Genomic DNA, 2106 nt, shown 5'->3' with positions numbered 1-2106 from the left:
ACAATAAGTATTCTTGAGCCTCGAACAAAAAATGAATGAGTATATAAATAAATGAAAAGACAACTCTTATTGAATAATTCTAATTAATAATTCTAGAAGGAATGCAGAAATTAGAAAACCCACAGTTAAAAAAAAACAGCAGAATAATTTTTACAAGCAAGAACTCCCCTTATCTGTCTATAGATAGGCCCTTCTAAAGGAACTCAATTGTCATAAATCCCCTCCCCAGGGCTTTCATTAACCAGGGAAGATTAACTCATTATAGGATAGGAGACTATAAGTTGACACCATATCCAGACAAACTTTGTCACAAACTACCATACCTGCCAACTATTCTTCTAAAGGTCCATTCATCTTTCCCGAAAATCATTTACTCTCTTAAATTGCCTACAGCCTCCCTCCTCTACCTGTATTAAAACAGTTAAAAGGTCTAAAATCTCACCATTTACTTTGTTATTCACTTTTTCCCCTGTGTGCTCCTGTGCACACAATATTAAAAATTAATAAATTTGTATACTTTTTATTAATCTCCCCATTGTCAGTTTATTTCCTAGACTCAGTTATAAAACCTAGAAAAGAAAAGGGAAAGCCTTTCTTCCCTTACACTACACACCCCAATTAAAAGACAAAGATTTACAGAATGGCTCTTAAAAAGAGTCGATTTATGCTATTTACCAGAGGTACACTTTAATATGAGTACATTGACAGGTTAAGATAAAAAATATGGAAAAAGAAGTACCATAAAAGCATTAACTAAACACTCATGTGGCTACATTAATGTCAGACAAAATAGATTTTAAGACAAAGAGTATCAGAGAAAGTGAAATTTCAAAACAACTAAAGGGTCAATGTAACAAGAAGAAATGACAATCCTGAATTTGCAAGTACCTGCTAGCGTGGCTTTAAAAATGCTAAGTCAGAGTTGACAAACCTAAGAGGAGTAATTGACAAATTCTTAATCAGTATTGAAAGTTTTAACACACCTCTGTCAGTAACTAATATAACATACAAATAAAAACCAATAAAACTATAAAGGATTTAAACAGCCACCAACCCTATCTAATTTATATTTAGGACATACATCCAACATTCTTTAAGTGTACATGGAATATTTACAAAAGAAAAGGAAAAGAAGGATGAGAAGAAGAAGGGAGAGAGAGGAGATGAGAGAAGGAAGAAGTGGAGAAAAAGGAAAATAAGTAAAGAAAGAATACAAAAGTCAGGAGTATGAAAATTTTTAACTTTATCGCTGATAAAAGTAGATTGTAGAACACAGCTTGACCTGTGGTCAGAATCAAACTTCTGAATTATATATCTCCACAATTAAATTTACCCTGTGTTAACCAACAGAGTACATGGGCTGTGGTATGCTGACCCCTTGAGGAGAAAGAGCTGCCTCAGCAAGCTTATAGTAGGAAGTAATGAAGAATATTGGATACTGTGGAAAGACTGTTCCATGAGAAAAGAAGAATCTGAGCCTATGTGTGTAGGCCAATCCCTTTCCTTAATTTCAAATTATTAGGTGAAGTGTGGTACCTACTTTCTGAAGTTTACAACAGTGCAAGTTCCTAGTTTAGGGAAACAGATAGAAACTCATAGAAAACAAAAGGGTGTTTACTACTAACTACAAGGAAGAGTCTTGAGAAGATCTCATTTCAAACATCAGAGATTTTCAGCTTCTCCACAGATTCAAAGAAGTAATCATTAGAGCCAAGAGAGATTCCACTAAAGCCTTACAAGGCTGTAATGTTGGATTAAGAAGCACAAACACCAAATTCCCTTTAATCATCTACAATAATAAATGGGTAATATGCTAATTAGACTGGACAAAGCCGGGGTGGAGGGAAGCCAGCCAGGTCCTGGGTGCCTGCGGGCGGCTGGAGGGAAGCCAGTTCCAGCAGCCAGGGAAAGGAAGGCCTACTCTTGCACGAATTTCGTGCATCGGACCTCTAGTAAATCTCTAAAAGGATTCCACCAACTCAGGAGCAGAGCAAACAGGTCAAGTGTGATCCACAAATCTGATGCTATGTCAACAAAAAACTTTGGGCCTGATAAACATCTTTCCCCTCTTGCCCAGCTGGAGTGGCTCATTTGGTTGAGTGTAGT

The sequence above is a fragment of the Myotis lucifugus genome, unplaced genomic scaffold, assembly GCF_000147115.1.
Source record: "Myotis lucifugus unplaced genomic scaffold, Myoluc2.0 scaffold_201, whole genome shotgun sequence".
Classification (NCBI taxonomy): Eukaryota; Metazoa; Chordata; class Mammalia; order Chiroptera; family Vespertilionidae; genus Myotis; species Myotis lucifugus.
This window is presented reverse-complemented; position numbering follows the sequence as displayed.